At 44.0% G+C, this 21,325-nt stretch overlaps 1 protein-coding gene across 1 annotated transcript in view; it reads right to left on the bottom strand.

Moving 5' to 3' along the window:
- PLCH1 (phospholipase C eta 1) overlaps window positions 1-21,034 on the bottom strand; it is a 162,168-nt gene extending 141,134 nt beyond the window's left edge. The window contains exon 1 of the mRNA XM_084640035.1: window positions 20,898-21,034. The gene's annotated coding sequence lies outside the window, so the exon portion shown is untranslated. The remainder of the gene's footprint in view (window positions 1-20,897) is intronic.
- Window positions 21,035-21,325: the final 291 nt, after the last annotated feature.

Raw genomic sequence — 21,325 nt, 5'->3', positions numbered from 1 at the left:
CTACAGTTAGCATTAAATTACAGCTTTAACCACAGCTCTTCATACAGGAGCTCAGAGGTACACTGACACAGGGGAAGCATAGGTCACAGCAGCCTTTGAAAAGGACCAATACAAAAAGGACCCTCACCCCCTATGATGGCTTTGCTCTGCTGCTGTGGTGTGAAGGCAAGAAGATATCCATGCTCACAATTGATCGTTCCTTCCCGTAGGCACTATGAATGTTAGCTAGCTAGGTGCAATGACTGTGAATACAACCGGCAATGGAGGTTTCTGGTTCCCACTCCTCTTCCCCCGCCCCCGCCTTCTTATGCACAGAACAAATCAGAATCTAATTCTTCATTAATGTTTTATACATCTTGCAATAAAATATATAAGCACTGGATTCAGTACACTCTATTAGAGTGTACTTTATTTACTGGTGTCATTAAAATGTGGACTAGTTTAACAAGAGAATGAGCATCTGCCATGATTTTAAGAGACATTAAAAACTCATAAAAATGACCATGAGTTAAACAAGAACAAGAAAGGACAAATGGGAACTGCTGCACCTAATACGCCATAACCCTAGCAAAGGGCATCAGAATTCAACACAATTAAACTACAGATTTCACTATGGAGTTTGCTTCTCATTAGTTTCAGTTCATGTAATAAAATAATAGTCAAAGGAATTAGAATAGATCCACACTTATCCCAATGAAATGGGGGATAAGGAATTTATCTGGATAATTGGAGACTTTTTAATGTAAATAATTCATATCAAGGGACATATAGCAATTGAAATAATAGGGGTTTACAACTAGATGAGTAGATAAACTAGTTTCTGCTGACTTCTGACCACTTTCTTTTTCTCATATATACACACACACTTTAGAAATGACAAGTGTGACAAATTAAGTAAAATATTTTCCTCCAACATTTTTCTCAAGTTTAAAGGCTGGATTTTTTTAAAAAGTTGAGCATATGCAATACTCTGATTGTGTGTGTATATCTATTTGCCTATGCAAATATTTGATTCTTATGTGCAATCCCACTAACTACACATAGCAAGTATGCACACAATTGTGCAAGTAACTTTTTTAATATCAGATTTTTAATACTGAATGGCATGGAATACTTATAAAAGGAATTTCTCTTTAATCCAAGTACTTTAATGTGATTACTGAACACCCATATGTGAAGGTCTTATGCTATCCCAGCCCTTTTTCTAGTTGAAAGGTCAGGGTGAAACATAACCAGATTCACAGCAGCCCAAATATCCAGTCTCTTAATAAAAGCCTAACTTTAAGCACTGAAAGTATCAAAGCTAATGTAATTGGCTCTATGCAGCCCAACTGATGGACAAAGTTTGTGATATATGCCATTGAAGCTAATTTGGTAAAAAGTAGGGCTGTCAGGTGATTAAAAAAATTAATCGTACTTAATCACACTGTTAAAGAATAATAAAATACCATTTATTTAAATATTTTGGATGTTTTTTGCATTTTCAAATATATTGATTCCAATTACCATACAGAATACAAAGTGTACAGGGCTCACTTTATATTATTATTTTGATTACAAATATTTGCACAGTAAAAAACAAAAGAAATTGTATTTTTCAATTCACCTAATACAAATAATGTAGTGCAATCTCTTTAACAGGAAACAGATTTCAGAGTAACAGCCGTGTTAGTCTGTATTCGCAAAAAGAAAAGGAGTACTTGTGGCACCTTGGAGACTAACCAATTTATTTGAGCATGAGCTTTCGTGAGCTACAGCTCACTTCATCGGATGCATATGCTGTATGAAAGCTCATGCTCAAATAAATTGGTTAGTCTCTAAGGTGCCACAAGTACTCCTTTTCTTTTAACAGGAAAGTCGAACTTACAAATGTAGAATTATGTACAAAAAAATAACTGCACTCAAAAATAAAACAATGTAAAACTGTAGAGCCTACAATTCCAATCAGTCCTACTTCTTGTTCAGCCAATCGCTCAGACAAACAAGTTTGTTTACATCTGCAAACAAGTTTGTTTACATTTGTTTACATAATGCTGCCTGCTTCTTGTTTACGTCACCTGAAAGTGAGAACAGGCATTTGCATGGCACTGTTGTAGCCGGTGTCGCAAGATATTTACGTTCCAGATGCACTAAAGATTCATATGTCCTTTCATGCGTCAACCACGCTTCCGGAGGATGTGCGTCCATCCCGATAACGGGTTCTGCTCGATAATGATCCAAAAAGTATGGACTGATGCCTACTCATTTTCATCATCTGAGTCAGATGCCACCAGCAGGCTGATTTTCTTTTTTGGTGGTTCAGTTCTGCAGTTTCCGCATTGGAGTGTTTCTCTTATAAGACTTCTGAAAGCATGCTCCACATTTCATCCCTCTCAGATTTTGGAAGGCACTTCAGATTCTTAAACCTTGGGTTGAGTGTGGTAGCTATCTTTAGAAATCTCACATTAGTACCTTCTTTGTGTTTTGTGAAATCTACAGTGAAAGTGTTCTTAAAACGAACAACATGTGTTGTATCATCATCCGAGACAGCTATAACATGAAATATATGGCAGTATGCAGGTAAAACAGAGAAGGAGACATACAATGCTCCCCGAGCACATCATCAGCACGGAAGCATGTCCTCTGGAATGGTGGCCAAAGCATGAAGGGGCATATGACTGTTTAGCATATCTGGCATGTAAATACCTTGCAATGCCGGCTACAGAACTGCCATGCAAACATCTGTTCTCACTTTCAGGTGACATTGTAAATAAGAAGAGGACAGCATTATCTCCCATAAATGTAAACAAACTTGTTTCTCTTAGCGATTGGCTGAACAAGAACTAGGACTGAATGGACTTGTAAGCTCTAAAGTTTTACATTGTTGTGTTGAGTGCAGTTATGTGACCAAAAAAAACCCCTACATTTGTAAATTGCACTTTCACAGTAAAGAGATTGCATTTCAGTACTTGTATGAAGTGAATTGAAAAATACTATTTTTTATCGTTTTTACACTACAGATATTTGTAATAAAATAACATAAAGTGAGCATTATATACTTTGTATTCTGTGTTGTAATTGAAATCAATATATTTTAAATGTAGAAAAACATCCAAAATATTTAATAAATTTCAATAGGTATTCTATTGTTTAACATTGTGATTAAAAGTGTGATTAATCATGATTATTTTTTTTAATCGCGATTAATTTTTTTGAGTTAAGCGCGTGAGTTAACTGTGATTAATCGACATCCCTAATAAAAAGACATATGTTCATAAACAGTAAGAAATAGAAACAATGGAAGGTGGACTGAGTAAACTCTTCAGGCTGAGGGTTTCTTTTTATTATCTGGAAGCTTTTACTAAGTTATTCCATTTCTAAAATTGTTTGTGTGTGTAAAAAATTAGTTTTGCACCAACATGTGTGTCTGTGTACACAAATCGGTTTTGCATCAATGTATGTAACTCCAGTATATGAATCCTCTGTTAAATACTCGATAAAGAATACACCTAGTTTTTGATCAACAGGGACTCCTAACCCCAAAAGGTTTGTAACTTGATATCCCTAGAACACAAGGTTAGAAGAACTTTCTGGTTCCACAGTACTTTGCAGGTTCTCTCACACAAAAACTGTCCCCTGGGGAGTTGTTCAGGGAAGTAGGTCACTACTTTTGCAGACCCACAATGCACTGGTATAGCAATAGTTGGAGGGAATGCTATATGTGCTCACAAGGAACCACTTTACACAAACCAGACTGGTTAATGTTTCAGGAACAAACAGTACTAGAAATGCTCAGCAGCAATATTCAACCTTGAAGTTTTGCAGTTTAGTAGTGCAGACGGGGTTTTAAGCACCTGACCACTTCACACTAAAAGGCTGAGAATTCATACCAATTTTCCCTGTCTCATATCCTTGCTAATGTTCAGACAGATTAACTACATTAAAGTGAGCAGTGCACTGGATGGGGAGATTACTAATCCCATTTTCTCTCAACTGCCCCCCTTCCCTCCTTGTTCCTGAAACACTTCAGTAGACACCAGTTATACTGACTGGCTGACCATCAGGGATTCCTACTGATCAGAGCAGATGACAGTCCACTGAATCCCCTCCCCCACTGCCAAAAAACCAATCTTACTATTCCATTTTACTATTGCAGCCCAGTACCTGTTACCATCTTTTGCAAACATCAAATGCAATATTCCCCCTTTCTTTAGAAAAAAGGGAACCACAGATGGTAAAATAAATAAATCAATATTGAGACCTTCCAAGAGGTGCCACACACAATAACCTCCTGTGCCTGGTTGATTTATGTTTTACTCCAAAACAAAAAGTAATCCAGTAAGAATGCTGTGAAGCACTGAGGCAATAATATGGAAAAGGCACCAACCCTCAGGCCATGATGGGTGGGGGTGTGAATCCCTGTGACTGACAGAAACTTTAGAGGGCCTAGCTCAGAAAACTATTGAAAGCTACAGAGAACTTTCAGAAAATGAGTGGGTACAACAACAGGGGGTGGAGGAATGGGGAGAGAATTGAAAATATATTATCCTACAGGTCAGGCAGCATGCAAGAAAACCAAACAAAGCCAAGCAAGAGACTCAGTTTCAGGGCACAGAAGAGGCATGATTAGAAGTAATAACATACTAGCTTTAGGAATTTCCAGAGAACCACTCTTATAAGTACCACAGACAACTGGATCAGAAAAAAAACCCATACCTCTAGACCAACTGTCTAGCAATAGTGGTAGGTGTTTGGCTAGCAGGAATATAGTGCTCACAAGAAAAACACTGGCTTTTAACTTTGGAGTTGGGATAGAGGAGTGAGCCTGTATGGTGGCAGGCCATATTCTGTGCTGATTTGCACCCTGTGCAGCCCCATCGATTTCTATAATGTGTTTCTTTCAACTGCCCCCAGAATACACAAAGACAGAGGTAGTGAAAATATTTTGCACTTGTACAGCACCTTCCATTGGAGAATGTCAAAGTGCTTGAGGAATTTACAACATGCCTGTGTAATTGGTATTACTGGCCTCCTTTTATAGATGGGGAGGCACAGAGGCACAGAGAAGTTAAGTGACTTATCCAGAGTATGATTGGAAATTTCTGGCAAAGTCAGAAATGGAACCAGCGTTGCTCATATCATATTCCTGTACTTAGACCATATGCAGGCAGTAGGAGGGACCATGTTAGCCAGAACCATGTTTTTATGAATACTGTTTTCATACAGTTTGCTCGGCTGTGTAAATTTGGTTTAGCCATTTACATATGGTGTTCTACACTAGGGACCTAGTCCTACATCCCCTTACTCATGTGAATACGCCATTTTCGGGATCGAGCCCTACATTTCTAAAGGCCAGATTCTGCTATCTTTATTCATATTGGACTGGGTATCTATTTTAGACGAGTATGGGTGGCAGAATCTGGCTCTGAACAAACGGAGAAAATGCTTGGTAAAGCCAAAGCAGAGGACAGCACGGCACTTTTACTCTCATATCCTAGAGCGTGCAGTGTTGCTGTAGCCGTGTCAGTCCCAGGATATCAGAGAGACAAGGTGGATGAGGTAATATCCTTTTTTGGACCAACTTCTGTTGGTAAGAGAGCTTAGAGACAGAAAAGCAAGCTCTTCTTCAGCTTTGTGCGGCTCAAAAGCTTGTTTCTCTCATCAAAAGAAGTTGATCCAATAAAAGATATTACCTCACCCATCTTGTCTCTCTAATATCCTAGAATATGCTGTCACACAATCCAAAGATTAGAGCTATTCAAATTTCTCTTGCACTTTATAATACCAGTATATGCTGAGCAAGTCATAAGTGAGAGGGAAGACATTACTTGCACAAGACTGCTAAACAGTGACACCCAATTACACTCCCACCTTGCTTTGTTACCTATTGACAAATTGGGGTATATTTAACATGTTGCTCCTTGCATCAAAGTTTATAATCACCCATAGACCTGAGCGCCAATCTGCCTTATTATGAAATGTAAGAAAAGGAGCTGTCATTTCTAGCCCATGTTTTTACTAACCAATATATTTAATTAATAAATCACACAGCTGCTTCTGGTAAAACAACCTTCAAACCTCTGCAAGAAGACCAGCTGCTGCACTGATCAGATTATAAGTAATATAATATACTTATATAATATATACTGTTACTCTGAAACCAATTTTAAAAGACTTTTAGAAGACTGAGACATAAAAATTGAATGTTGCTTACAAATATAAGACTTTTCATTGTCCTTGAACATGTTTTTAGCGAAACCCGGTGTGGAGTAACTATTAAGTTGATGGTGAACACCCAAGATGCCAGTTAGTGCTGACTATGGTGGTGGCTTTTGTGATGTACCCATCTGTCCCACTAAAATATGGATGAGGGCCACTTACTTATTTCACTTAGGCCACCAGATACCCACTAGATCAGAGGTGGACAAACTATGGCCTGCGGGCCACATCCAGGCCACAGGACTCTCCTGCCCAGCCCCTCCCCTGCTGTTCCCCCTTCCCCGCAGCCTCAGCGCGCCGCACCGTCAGTGCAAGGCTCTGGGCGGCCGGGCGGCACAGTTGCAGAGTCGCGGCCTGACCCAGTGCTCTGGGCAGCACAGCTGTAGTGCCGCCAGCCACCGGTGCTCCAGGCAGTGCGGTAACAGGGCAGGGATGGTTGGACAGAAGGCAGGGGAGTTGGGGGGATTGTCAGGGGGCAGGGGTGTGGATAGGGGTCGGAGCAGTCAGAGGGCTGACGACAGGGGGGTTGAATGGGGACAGGGGTCCTGGGGAGGCAGTCAGGAAGGAGGGGGGAGTTGGATGGGGCAGCGAGGGGCAGTCAGGGGCAAGGGTTCTGGGGGCAGTCAGGGGACAGGGAGAAGGGTTGGTTGGATGGGGCAAGGGTCCCGGGGGGCAAGTCAGGAATGAGGGGGGTTAGATGGGGCAGCAGGGGGCAGTCAGGGGTGGGAGGTCTGGGGAAGGTCAGGGGACAGGGAGCAGGGGGTGGTGGATGGGGTAAGAGTCCCCGGGGGGCCATCAGGGGACGGGGGGGTTGTATGGGGCAGGAGTCCCGGGGGGTCCATCAGGATGAGAAGCAGGGTGGGGTCGGATAGGAGGCGGGGGCCAGGCCACGCCTGGCTGTTTGCGGAGACACAGCCTCCCCTAACCAGCACTCCATACAATTCTGGAAACTTGATGTGGCCCTCAGGCCAAAAAGTTTGTCCGCCCCTGCACTAGATGGTGACAACTTTTGGCCAGTATTTAACTAGGCTGAAGTTGAACCAGCAATCTAGAATTTGAAGGGCTCCATATATTTTCTGTGCAAAATTCTCCTCTGATCAGCACTATGGGTCTGTAGTATATATTTTGCACTCATTTAACATTGAGAATAAGGGCTATAGACATCAATGAAGTTACGCACGTAGGACAAATGCAGAATATGTAAGAGATCTGTTCTGTAGTGCAAAAGAGAGACACAATGCAGGGGGTTTGTATTGCAATTTGTATAGTGGGGTGCTGAGAGCCATTGAACCAAACTGTAAACTCTGTACATGATGGAAACCATTTCAAGCCTAGTTTCAGCACCTATGTCACAGTGCAGATAGGAGTAGATAATTTGACTCTATGGTTTAATAGAAAATCAGTTTTGTCATTTTAATAATTTAGTCAGCAATAAAGGGTACTGGTGAGTATACAACGCAAGCTATTTGTTTTACAATAAGGATATTAATAACATTTGGGAACTTAAAATCTTGCTTTCATATCAACAAAGAGAAAAGAGAAACATGCCAGCATATTATTCTCTCTTCTCTTTTAGTTACGGTGACAGGAATTATGATCTGTAAACAAACTTCATTCTCTGCCAAAAATGACAAAGAACATTTTATGGCCAAGATTCAATGGTAGATGTGAGAAACACTTAGGGCCTTATCCATATAAACTTTCCAAGACACCGTAACTTCAAGACTTAATTTCATAAAATTATCCACAATTCAGAAGTGATACAGACAGAGCCTCCAATTCACTGGAGTTACAATCTTTATATAAGACAAGAGACAATAGTTGGAGACAGACAGACACAGGGGCGGCAGGTTTCTATAATTTTTGGTGGTGCCCAGAACGGGTCCAAGTCCCACCACCCCTCCCTGTCCCCAAACAGACCTGCCTAAGGCTCAGGGAGAGAGTTTGGGTACAGGAGGGGGTGCAGGCTCTGGGAATGGAGTTTGGGTGTGGGAGGGGTGAGGGGTCAGGCTCTGGGACGGAGTTTGAGTGTGGGCTTTGGGCTGGGGCAGGGGGTTGGAATGCAGAAGGGGGAGGGCTCTGGGAGGCAGTTTGGGTGCGGGAGGGGTGAGGGATCAGGCTCTGGGACGGAGTTTGGGTGTGGGCTTTGGGCTGGGGTAGGGGGTTGGGATGCAGAAGGGGGAGGGCTCTGGGAGGCAGTTTGGGTGCGGGAGGGGTGAGGGGTCAGGCTCTGGGACGGAGTTTGAGTGTGGGCTTTGGGCTGCGGCAGGGGGTTGGGATGCAGCAGGGGGAGGGCTCTGGGAGGGAGTTTGGGTGCGGGAGGGGTGAGGGGTCAGGCTCTGGGACGGAGTTTGGGTGTGGGCTTTGGGCTGGGGCAGGGGGTTGGGATGCAGCAGGGGGAGGGCTCTGGGAGGGAGTTTGGGTGCGGGAGGGGTGAGGGGTCAGGCTCTGGGACGGAGTTTGGGTGTGGGCTTTGGGCTGGGGCAGGGGGTTGGGATGCAGCAGGGGGAGGGCTCTGGGAGGGAGTTTGGGTGCGGGAGGGGTGAGGGGTCAGGCTCTGGGACGGAGTTTGGGTGTGGGCTTTGGGCTGGGGCAGGGGGTTGGGATGCAGCAGGGGGGTGGGATGCAGCAGGGGGAGGGCTCTGGGAGGGAGTTTGGGTGCGGGGTGCAGGCTCTGGGCTGGGGCAGGGGGTTGGGATGCAGCAGGGGGAGGGCTCTGGGAGGGAGTTTGGGTGCGGGAGGGGTGAGGGGTCAGGCTCTGGGACGGAGTTTGGGTGTGGGCTCTGGGCTGGGGCAGGGGGTTGGGATGCAGCAGGGGGAGGGCTCTGGGAGGGAGTTTGGGTGCGGGAGGGGTGAGGGGTCAGGCTCTGGGACGGAGTTTGGGTGTGGGCTTTGGGCTGGGGCAGGGGGTTGGGATGCAGCAGGGGGGTGGGATGCAGCAGGGGGAGGGCTCTGGGAGGGAGTTTGGGTGCGGGGTGCAGGCTCTGGGCTGGGGCAGGGGGTTGGGATGCAGCAGGGGGAGGGCTCTGGGAGGGAGTTTGGGTGCGGGGTGCAGGCTCTGGGCTGGGGCAGGGGGTTGGGATGCAGCAGGGGGAGGGCTCTGGGAGGGAGTTTGGGTGCGGGGTGCAGGCTCTGGGCTGGGGCAGGGGGTTGGGATGCAGCAGGGGGAGGGCTCTGGGAGGGAGTTTGGGTGCGGGAGGGGTGAGGGGTCAGGCTCTGGGACGGAGTTTGGGTGTGGGCTCTGGGCTGGGGCAGGGGGTTGGGATGCAGCAGGGGGAGGGCTCTGGGAGGGAGTTTGGGTGCGGGGTGCAGGCTCTGGGCTGGGGCAGGGGGTTGGGGTACGGGAGGGGGTGCGACACTTACCTCAGGCAGCTCCCGAAAGCGACCTGCCCACCCCTCTGGCAGCGGCTCTTAGGCAAGGGGACAGGGGGTCTCCGCGCGCCGCCGCCCGCAGGCAGTGCCCCCGCAGCTCCCATCGGCCGCAGTTCCAATGGCAGAGTCGGCACTCAGGGCGGGGGTAGCGTGCGGAGACACACACACCCACTCCCAGAGGCCGCAGGGGACGTGCTGGCTGCTTCCAGGAGTGGCGTGCCGTGCGCAGCGAGGGCAGGCAGGAAGCCGCTTTACCCTCGCTGCGCCGCTGGTGGTGGCAGCGGGGCCCCCAGGCCCTTTTACATCTGCTGGGGTCTCTGCGGGGAAGGGGGACTCACCTGTGACTCTCTCCGCTGCCGTGAGGGGAGGTGGGCCAGGCGGCGCCGAGTTGGTAGTATCCTTTGCATTCTCCACCCCCCGCAAAGTGGACCCTCCCATTGAACAATGGAATTCCGTCCCATCCCCCCTCATCCCGCAGCCCAGCACTGAACGCAGCCCTCCCGGCGGAGCGGTCAGCCCGGCGGGACTGGGTGGGGCGGAGGCGCGCGGGCTGGCTGCCGAGAGGAAGAGACTGCACGGGGCTGGAATGCACAGCGGCTGGGGAGCACGTCTCACCCGGCTGGCAGCAATCCGGGGGGAGTTGCACGGGGGCGGCAGGCGGGGTCAGGGGAGAGACCCGGCCCCGAACATTGGTGCAGCTGGGCCCCTGTGCTCTGAATATTCCTGGAGCTCGGGCAAGCACCATGGGCCAGTACAACTCGCCATCCCTGGACAGACAGACGGGGTAGTACAAGGCACCCTGGATGGTGAAAAAAAGTGTCTGAAAAAACACTGGATAGGGCAGGGGTGGCCAACCAGTGGCTCCAGAGCCACATGTGGCTCTTCAGAAGTTAATATGCGGCTCCTTGTATAGGCACCGACTCCAGGGCTGGAGCTACAGGCCCCAAGTTTCCAGTGTGTGGTGGGTGCTCACTGCTTAACCCCTGGCTCTGCCACAGGCCCTGCCCCCACTCCACCCCTTCCCGCCCCCTCCCCCCCAGAGCCTCCTGCACGCTACGAAACAGCTGATCGGGAGGCGCTGACCGGCAGGGCTGCTGGTGGGCCACGGTGGGAGGCACTGGGCGCAGGAGAGGAGGGAGCTGATGTGGGGGCTTCTGACATATTACTGTGGCTCTTTGGCAATGTACGTTGGTAAATTCTGGCTCCTTCTCAGGCTCAGGTTGGTCACCCCTGGGACAGGGAAAAATTAAAAATACATTTCAAGGCTTCAGAATGCACAATAAATAATGAGGAAATTTTAACAAAACAGACCATTGTTTCTTAAGGCTAATAAACTTTCCTCAGTGAACATGCAGTGTAAAAGTTTGGACATGTAAAAAAAAGAAAATGTAAGTCTGTCAATCAATAACTCTAAATCATATCAGAGCAATACAAATTATATTGCTAACAGCTGTATTTCCTCTTATTTTGTAATAAGCTACATTCTGGAATGTTTAGCCTAGTGTACTAATATTTAATTCTTACACTCATTACCTGTACTACAAATAAAAGGAATTCAGGAGAGGTCTGCCAAATTGTTTTACCAGGGCCTACCCGGTGCTACTGAATCAATAGTATCTTTACCCATGCTTTTTCCCATGAGGGGTCATTAGGAAATAGTTCCGCCGTTGGGAAAATTAAGTTCCCTCAGATGCCAATTTAGGAGTTCCTGATAATTCCCAACCAGGTCTTCAGCTCCTTCAATGAAGACTGAAGACTCCAAGTTTACTCATCATGCTTGAGAAGACCAAAATTCAAGTTTTCTGATGAATGGTTCTATCATTCAAGGACAGAAAATTCTATTCCGCCCCTGGAGAAAACAGTTCCACTCATTTCAGTGCCTAAAGATGTCAGCAAAGTGGGCTATGCAGGCCTCCAATATTGAATCATTGAGGGTGTGAGCAAGAGGACATTGCTATCATTCAAGAAAGCATGCAACTCCGGTCTTAAGTGCATTGTTAGCACTTTATCTATATGAAAGCCACCTCACTGTAGTGTGAAACAGCAAATGCTGGTGAAAGGAACCAATGTCCTCACAGAGTGATCCAAGAACATAAAGAATCCATTTAACAGCTGTTAATGACATTCACATCTTTAACAGCTTCATGAAGTACCTGGCACAGCTTTTAAGGCCTTTTCCTAATAACAAGAGCATAGCAGTGTATGAAACAGTGACACTATGGAGCAATAGGTGCGCTGATTCAGAATGGTAACAAGGCTACATTGTGCTTACCTATCATCACCTGAGAACCATGTAAATCTTTGTCTGTTTCCAGAAATGCCTTCAGTAAACATTCCCATGTTCTAGCATAGCTTTAGAAAAAACCTGCCTCTTCATCAGAACAACCAGAGGCACACCTTGCAAAAGCCAGGAGTTGTGCAGCACCAGAGACTTTCCAACTTGCTAAGTAGTCACACTTTCTGAGTTTGGAAAGCAGTTGTTCTCATATGTCGTCAGCCACATCACTAACATAGCATGAAACAGTTGTTATTTGAGAAGCCCAATGTTTACAAGTTGGTAGCTGCTTCAGGCCCTGTAACTTTTGAAACTATACCTCTTGCTCACAGAACGGTAAGATTTTCTGGAATAGCACCCATCTCAAATAGGGATAACCATTAAATGCCAGAGTGGGGTTCATGCTGATATTGCCGGTTTGGGTAATCAGACCCTGTTGATTTTTTTTTTTTTTTTAATATTCTCAGATTTGTCTTTCACTGACTGAAGTTTGGTTTCTAAATATTGTGTCAACTCTGAAGATTTCCTGTTCTCAGCCACAATCACTTTCCATCATACCACACACAGTTGTTTTGCATCAATCAATACAGAAACCATACATCATGTTTTTGCCATTGTATTTCCTCACTTTCTTTTTTCGCCATCACTGGAACAGCTTGCTATGCAATGATCAATCTTTCTGAATCACCTCGGGCCAGACCTGAGCCCAAACAAAGAGTGAATGATGTACGCAACATGTACGGTGACATGAGGCTCAGTAGTGCTTTTGGCCCTTAGCAATTACACTCGACTCATCTGGTATTCCAATGCAGTGATACATTTGGTCATGGTCTGTGTGCATGGCTACATGCACTTATGCTCTAATAAATTTACTTGCACTTTGTGTCATACCTAGGAAACAATGTTTGTAATGGGGCTTTTCCTGTTTTGTATAAAATAAATTCAAACACACACACACACACACATGTTCACTAACAGAGGGAAAAGCAGCCTCCTACACACTCACCTCTTGAAATTGTCCACAGTAAACCATCAGCTGGTATTTTAATGGACGAGCAAATTGATCATCCTTATAAGGACACATCATGACAGGACTTAGAGTGGGTATCTACTTTTATTATTTTATATTTATTGATTTTTTTTCCCAAAAAACATTTACATTATTTGATAACTGACCTCAGCCTCCATGGATCTCGCCAGGCCTCCTCTGAGTCTTTGACCCATAGTTTGGGAAACAGTGATTAAGAATTTTGTTTTTTTTAAGGGAAAAAATAGAATCACAGAATAACAGAACTGTAGGACTGGAAGGAACCTTGACAGGTCATCTAATCCAGTCCTCTACACAGAACCAGGACTAAGTATTATCTAGACCAGGAGTAGTCAAGCATTTTTAGTCAAAGTCCAAATTTCTTGGTCAAGATATAGTCAAGGTCCAGACTCCAGAGAAACATTTTTCACACAGCAATAACAGTAATGATAATAATAACAACTAAATAAGAAGATTTTGGGGTCCATTCAAAAGCATCTGGCAGTCCAGATTTGACCCATGTTCTGCCTATTGACTTCCCCGATCTAGATCATTCCTGACAGGTTTATCTAACCTGTTCTTAAAAACCTCCAATCACAGAGATTCCACAATCTTCCAGGGTAATTTGGTCCAATGATTAACTCCCCTTGTCATTAGGAAGCCTAACATATAACCTAAATCTCCCTTGCTGCTATTTAAACCCATTACTTCTTGTCCTATCCTTAGTGGATAAGGAGAACAATTTATCACCATCCTCTTTATAACAACGTTTTACATACTTGACTGAACAAACCCAGTTTTTTCAATCTTTCCTTGTAGGTCAAAGTTCTAGAAAACATGATCTTTTTTGTTGCTTTCCTCCGGACTTTCTTCAGTTTGTCTACATCTTTCCCCAAGTTTGTTGCCTGGAACTGGACACAGTACTCCAGTTGAAGCCTTATCAGTGCTGAGTAGAACGGAAGAATTACTTCTCATCTCTTGCTTACAACACTCCTGCCTTTATAATTTTGTCCCTACATGCTTGTGTCTTTTTTTTACTATTCATCCTTCATAATAATAATCTGAACTAATACAAAGAATCATATATCAATACTAAAACTCTAATTAAGAAAGCACATGGCATTTTAATAGGCCATCATAGCTTGACAGCCAAAGATGCTGCATATTAACAAGACCATTTTGACACAGACAGCTATACTACCCCATTAAAACACAAACAAAATTATCGGCCTTCACTAACCAAACAATCTATTTTTTACTACCGCTGAACCAAACAATACTCCTTTAGTGACAGTCTGACAACTAAGAGTTAATGGTTCTCCTAGAAAAAGTATGTGGATGCATTCTAAACTCAGTATATAACTCAAGGCTTAAATGGAAATCCATACAGCAATCAGAGATGCTTGCTTCATGTGCCTATATCCTACATGCCATACAGATGGTATGATCTGTAGTACTAGTGACTATCTATTGACATACAAGAGGTAATTAATTTTCATTGACTCTTATAAAGGTTGCCCAGAAAACCAGACCTAATTTTCTTAAAGGCAAAATAAAAGCTATTTTAAATTAGCTCCCACCAAATAGTACGAATGAAAATTTGTGACTAACTAAAAATGTGACTAACTACAAATGAAATAGTGATATAAAGTATGAATCACAACCACATATTTATTATTTTCTGAGTGCCAACAATATGCTCAGCACTGTACAATACAGAGAGGAAGACACAATAAGGCTACTTTGCATTTTTGAAGCACCTTCGTCTCAAACATCTTTCATGTACTTTACAAGCTCTAATGAACTGAGCCTCAACATAAGTCTGTGAAGGAGGTAAATTTTATCAACCCTATTTTACTGAGGAAGAAACTGAGGCATAGACAGACTGTGCTTCCCAAACTTACACAGGACGTCTGTAACAGAGCTGCAAAGACATCCCTAACTGTAAGAGGACCGGTTTCAGAGTAGCAGCCATGTTAGTCTGTATTCACAAAAAGAATAGGAGTACTTGTGGCACCTTAGAGACTAACCAATTTATTTGAGCATGAGCTTTCGTGAGCTACAGCTCACTTCAAGAGGACCTACAGTTATGACCTGATCTAAATGGCAAAACTACTGTTGACTTCAATTGTAGCATGAGTAGGTCCTTAGGTGATATAACCATTAAACCCTACTCAGTGTTCATTAAAGGACAAGCTTCTTTTTATGTAGTGTAGTTGTAGCTGTACTGGTCCCAGAATATTAAATAGACAAGGTGGGTGAGGTAATATCTTTTACTGGATCAACTTCTGTTGGTGAGAGAGGCAAGCGTTCATGCTACAAGAAGAAAAGGAGGACTTGTGGCACCGTAGAGACTAACAAATTTATTTGAGCATAAGCTTTCCTGAGCTACAAGAGCTCTTCTTCAGGAGATACTGAGTGTCACAGCTAAATGCAAGGCTGAAGAGATTGTTTAGCGTAAGTAGTTAGCACATATTCTAAGGGACCATTCAAGGTGTTAATGGGCCACTCTACCTGGAATGGTCCCTTGGAATATGTGCTCACTGCTTATGCTAAACAATCTGTTCCACCTTGCATTTAGCTGTGATGCTAGCTAGGAGTACCTTTCCCAGACCTGAGAGCTCTGTGTGCCTCGGAAGCTTGTCTCTCTCACCATCAGAAGTTTTTCCAATAAAAATATTACCTCACGCAACTTGTCTCGCTTAGGCTACATCTACAGTAGAGAGCTTACAGCGGCACAACTGTAGCGATGCAGCTGCGCCAGCCACTGTAAGATCTTTCATGTAGCTGCTCTATGCCGACAGAAGAGAGCTCTCTCGTCTACCTAATTAAACCACCCCAACAAGCAGCGATAGCTATATTGGAGAGAGAAGCTCTCCCACAGACATAGTGCTAGGCACACTACTTATGCCAGCGAAACTTATGTTGCTCGGGAGGGATGGGGGTTCACACCACTGAGCAACATACATTTTGCTGACATAAGTGGTAGTGTAGACAGGGCCTAAGCTTCTTTGTAGTAACAGAAAGATTCTCCCCTCAGATCCACATGGTAATACTCAACTACAGTATTAGCATTCCCTAACATCACAAGAAAAGTCACACAAATCGAAGAAACTCTGAATACTGAAGCTGAGTACTAACATAAAGACCTGAGATGAGAATTTTCCCCTGTATTTTGAGGATCAAACCATTTTGATGTCTATAGTATTTCTTGACAACATATCAATGCAAAGGGCACTCCTGCTTAACGGCAGGCTTGGGATCTACTAGCAGCAAATCAATAGTGGATAACTTCACCTACAACTCATATGGAGAGAGATTTTTTTCCCTTTAAAATATTGATGCTTGCTCCCAAAGTCATCTTGGAACACAGGCCTTAAAGGGTGAAATGACAGAAGCGCTAACTCAATTCCCTAGGCAACATCCCAAGCTGAGCTGGCATTGTTACAAAAATGAGTTCCACTCCACTTGGTCCAGAAGTACCAGCTGATCCCTATTTTATAGACTTTTAAAATGGGAAAATGTTTTTCAGCCAGTTCCATAAATCTTTTAATTAATCATTGATAGTCAGATGATAAATCATAATATTCTTTTGCTATACAACCTAACCTTTTATCCAGAAACTGAATCCTTCACAGGCTATATAGAAGGTATAAGTATCTGTTCACTCTGTTGGGCTTACTCCAGGGGCTGTTGCTCAACAATACAGGAAGATTTCAACAGTGTGTACACTACAGCAGTAGTAGATTTTTTTCTTTTGTATAGAACCTGCAACCCTCACACCAATGAGTAATCTTTATTTATTTTAGTAGTTCTGTTGATTTCAGTGGGACTACTTGTGTTAGTAAGTCTTGCAGGATTGGACCCAGACTTCTTTTAAGTACTGTTATGGCAGAAATGTTTTGGATATGGGTACCTGAATAGTAACCATATTTATATTTAATAGTTTCTGGAGCTTTGTGAAATATGGGTCATGAACCTTAAGAACAAATATATAACCAGAGTGTATGTAAAGGACGCAAACACTGTACTTTATAACTCAGACATCTCTTGAACAAAGAAGCCCTGAATAGTACATTTGATACCACTGATACAGTCTTACATTTGTCTTGGTAACTTAAGAATTATGCATGATTCTTTTGGACGGTTTCTTCATTTCTTTTGCTCTCCAGAATTATGTGCCGTATCTTCTAGCAACTTAACTAAACCGAATAATTACAACAGACACACAGCTGTGAGCCATACATATCACAAAGGATGAAGATACAATTAGCGAAATAATGTTGGGGGGGGGAGGTTGGGGTTTTTTTGGGGGGGAGGGTTGTTTGTTTTTTTGTTTTCTTAATTTTTATTTTAGGGCTAAAACTCAGTTTAAAAAAGCCTTAATTAGATGTTTGTAAAGTGCTTTCAGAAAGGACCCAATCCTGTTAGGTGCTGAGGTTAAGTCAGTGGGAGCTGAGAGTGCTCAGCATCTTACAGGATTGGACCAAAAAGTGCTACATATAGATGCTAAAAATACACTCAGGGTGAAATTCTCATCCCTTTGAAGTCAATAGCAAAACTCATATTGACTTCAATGCCTCAGTTCCTTCAACAGAGCTGCAAACAGAATCCAGCTCTCTAGACTCTCAGTCCTTTTTCTTAATCACAAGACCTCTGTAACGGTAAGATCAACTACAACAGTTACCAGCAGGACAGTGGGGTGGGAGGGGGTATTGTTTCATAGTCTCTGTGTGTATATAATGTCTTCTGCAGTTTCCATGGTATGCATCCGATGAAGTGAGCTGTAGCTCACGAAAGCTCATGCTCAAATAAATTGGTTAGTCTCTAAGGTGCCACAAGTACTCCTTTTCTTTTTGCAAAGACAGACTAACACGGCTGTTACTCTGAAACCTACAGCAGTTAGGGTCTCCTATCTGAATGGCAAAACTCCCATTTATTTCTGTGGGACCAGGATTTCATCCCTAAATATTCCTAACAAAACTGAGGGTCTAATGCTGAGAAATGCTGAGGACCTGCAGCTTCCTGGAAGCCGTAGCCTTCTGAATCTCACACTCTTCTTGTTCAACAAGACAAAAATAAACTTTTGTACATGAGGGTCTAAATGAACAATAGGAATTCTATTTCATATTTTCTCTTTGAACTGAAAAAATAAATACAATTTAATACAATTCCTGAAACAGACCCTGGAAGAGATACACAGCTCTTTATGACTTATCTTCATATCAACTGTATCTTGAATATCAAATAATGCCTAAGAAGCATTGAATTAATGTTGTAATTGCCAACACAATTTCTCTCTCCAGGCTCAATATTTCTTTCAAAGTTATTCATATGAACAAGGCATGAGCTCCTTATAGTGAGATATAGGTAATAAAGATGGTACTTATAGAGGACTTCACTGGAACTCAGATAAAAGACATGGTTTATTTATAGCCTCAGCGTATTGACGTATTGTAGAACTTTAAAGCATCTCATCAACCAGAAGAACATTCTAACTGAAAAAAGATGTCAAATACTGTAGATAGGGTTGGCAGAATTCAATTTTTTAAATAATGTCCAGGGATAATATCAATGTTTATTTTTAAGCATTTTTCCCTATTTTTATCTATTTAAATTTTCATGGTTGTGAAGAAATATGGATTTTGAGCTTTTTTGTTTGATTTTTATCAATTTACATTCTCAGTTGCGGGAAAGTATGGGGGGATAATTATTACAGATAATAATTATTTAAGGACAGTAGATGTTGAGATTCAAAAAGTTCAAGCTTTATAACTGTTAAAATACAATTGTCAACATCACATGTCAAAGTATACAAGGTAAATATTCTTAAGTCAAACTCTAATAAGTTCACAAGCAGCAGTTTTCTTTGCCTATCTGTAAATTTTGATTATCATCAATGCAAAATTTTTGTCAGTTTGTATGCATACAGTGAAATTGACTTTACTGACATTTACCAATAAAATAAATTCTTCCAAGCCTGACTATACATATTTATTTTAGACACTTTGGCTATAAACTTTTAAGAAGCCGATGACCAAATCAGAAATTCTTTCAATGGTGCAAGTTTTAAAAAAATCCTGGACCAAATTACTCAACCTATTGTTCTTTCAAAACCAATTTTGCCTGGCTATAAATCTAGACTGCACCAAACCCTTCTGCCTTTGTTTCAGCCCCATCCCCCCTAGGTTTTTCTATCTAATTATCTGACTCCCTGCTAACATTGTTCTTTGCAATTTACCTCCAGGAACCAATAGGAACACATGTCATTGGGAATTAGGGAATTGCTGCAAGATACAAACCAGCAAACAGGATCATAAACTATCTGAATGCCAAAACTTTCTTTAACCATGAGATGTGAGGGCAACACACAATATCTTATTCCATTTACTAATAGGATATGATAAGAGAACTAGTCTTACAAAGCAGAAAAATGATTATTTAATTCAGATGTCTTTGTTGTCCTTGAGACCAAGCACTTAATAACGTATTATATAGCAACATACTGCACTTTATTCCATATAATCAAAAAGTAAGGCCCTAGTCATTTAATTCCTTTTACAGGGCAAGGAGATCAATTCCAACTACAGCTAAAGAATTCCCTAACTCCATTTAGGAATCCATGTTTCTTGTTTGTGGCAATAACTACTAGAAAAGGCTCATCGGCTTTCTCATATATGATGCGTACCATACATCAGCTAAATAACCACATTGGGTTACTGAGCGGAGCAGGAAGGACAAAAGCTGTGCTGAGCCACCTGAAATATAAGCCTGTTAACATCATAATCTAAGAAATATGTACATGTACCAAATTTAACACTCCTGGTAAACAAACTCTGTTCACATTCACTGAGAAGATTGTTTAAGAATAAGGAAATATGCTTCCCAAACAACGGGATAATCTGTATTGGCTATCTTAACTTTTATGGCTCTGGTGAGTTTCAGTTAACCTGCAAAAGACTTAAATGGGTACAGAAAATGAGATGGGAGACCCACAAGAAAAGCAATTAACCTTTCTTCAGAGGCTAACTTTTTGCTCTCTCTTTCACCTACATCTCTGAACTCATCCGCTCAATACAAGTGTATTACAAAGAAGGAAATATTAAATCAAGAAGACTTTACTTGACTGGAGTTTAATCAGATCCATCACTGTTTGCACAGCTACTTTTTATTCTTAATTAATGTTATCTAAAATCAAAACATACAAGGCAAAAGAGTTCTGTCTCTCTCAAGCGCCCACTTTGGGTCACACAGCAGGTGGCAAACTGGAAAAGTACAAACCAGCAACACAAGAGAACACTTATCCTTAAAAAATATCTGCCAGGCCAATTATGTTTGGTTAGTCTAGAGAAAGCAGATGAATGAAAAAGATGTACCAATTTCAAGAGGGATCCGCACTCCAGTGTTGCGGCTTTCCAGCTCCCAGGCGAACGAAGGCACATTCGTAGCTGTTCAAAAATAACTGAGACGCTTGCTTAGGGTCTATCTAGTAACTGGGTATCAGTCATTTCTTCTGTCTACCCTCCTCGCCTCTCTTTGCCTTCTGTCCCCCTTCCATTAAATGCCAATGATTCACGCCTTTTGAGACTAGCGTGAGCTCCTCATTTCCATGGCATTAAACGGAGGGCTTAACCGTTCGTGGGGGCTGTCGCGGACACAATGACCTCTCCCCTGGCTCCCTGGGGCCGAGACACTCGGAGAGGCGATTACATCTACTCCAAGGAAGCTAACAAAACCTGCCTCCCCTGGGCTGCACCTCGAGCTGGTAACAGCCCGCTGGCGTGAAGCTCCCCTGGGAGGGAGGCTGATGGCTCCAAGGCGTCTGCACCGGCCCAGCAGCGCCTACCCATCTCCCGAGCGTGTTACCCCGACAGAAGAAACCGGCTGCCCGGGGGGCTGCGCCACACAACTGCCGGGGATGCCGCCACCGCCTGCCACGGGGAAGTTGACGGGAACTTGGTGCCTGTCCTTAGCCCCCCCCCCCCCGCCCCTCTCCCTCGAGCCGCTCCCCAGGGCAGCTCGTACCTCTGAGCGGCTCCCTCTCGCCAGGGCACGTCCCCCCGCAGCGGCTGCGGAACGGCTCTGCCCCAGCCCCGCAGCAGGAGCAAGCAGCGGAGAAGGGGCCGGCACCCGCTCTGCCGCCGCCACAACCTGCGTCCTCATTCAAACACGCACAGCGATCCCCCCAGCAGCGCGGCGACAGCAGCAGAAACCCGGAGCGGGAGCCGGCCGGACCGGAGCGCCCCGCGCCGCCTGCCCCGGGCACGGAGCACACGGGGCCGCAGACGCCGTGCAGCAGTCGGGGAAAGGGGTGCGGGAGCTGCGGGGCCGGATCCTACTCCCGCTGTAGTCAGTGTAAGGCCAGGATCCTGGCAGATCAATTCCCCGCTGGGGGGCGGGGGGGCGGGCTGTGCTGACCGCAGCCCAGTTGCCCCAGCGTGCTGGGTGTTATT

Source organism: Lepidochelys olivacea, assembly GCF_965140295.1.
Source record: "Lepidochelys olivacea isolate rLepOli2 genome assembly, chromosome: 9".
Lineage (NCBI taxonomy): Eukaryota > Metazoa > Chordata > Testudines > Cheloniidae > Lepidochelys > Lepidochelys olivacea.
Note: the sequence above shows the minus strand (reverse complement) of the source record. Positions and strands in the feature narration are given on the sequence as shown.